Source organism: Rattus norvegicus, chromosome 4, assembly GCF_036323735.1.
Source record: "Rattus norvegicus strain BN/NHsdMcwi chromosome 4, GRCr8, whole genome shotgun sequence".
Classification (NCBI taxonomy): domain Eukaryota; kingdom Metazoa; phylum Chordata; class Mammalia; order Rodentia; family Muridae; genus Rattus; species Rattus norvegicus.
In genome coordinates this window covers 80010595-80011168 of record NC_086022.1, presented here as the reverse complement: position 1 = coordinate 80011168, position 574 = coordinate 80010595, and positions in this window count along the sequence as shown.

The following is a 574-nucleotide window of genomic DNA, read 5'->3' as shown; positions in this document are numbered from 1 at the left end:
GCTATTCAAATGCCCAAGACTACAGAGAACATCCCTTCAAACCACTGCATGGTTTGACTTTTCTCCTCTCAAGCATGCCTCTTCCTGAGGATGCAAAGCATAATTCAACAAACCAGTGGCTGTCTTCTAATACAAAAATAGCATCCTTTATCAAGGCATAAGTAACAAGAATCACACATTTGGCAGGCACAGTTTGGTTTGCACATATGCAAACACTTGTGATAACCATCAAGGTGATGTATATATCCAACACCTTCCTAAGTTACCTTGTACTATTTTGATTTTGAGTTTTTTAATTTTATCTATCTATCCATACATCCATCCATCCATCTATCTACCTACCTACCTACTTACCTATTTACCTACCTACCTACCTATTTACCTACCTATATCTGTCCTCCACCATGTGTTTGTGCGTGCGTGCATGCATGTGTGTGTATGTGTGTGTGTGTGTGTGTGTGTGTATGTGTATGTATGTGAAGGTACATGTGTGTGTCGCGCGCCTAATGTCCCGCCAGTAAGAACAGCGCCCGGCAACAGGATTCTTCTGCGAACAAACCTTTATTGTGTTACA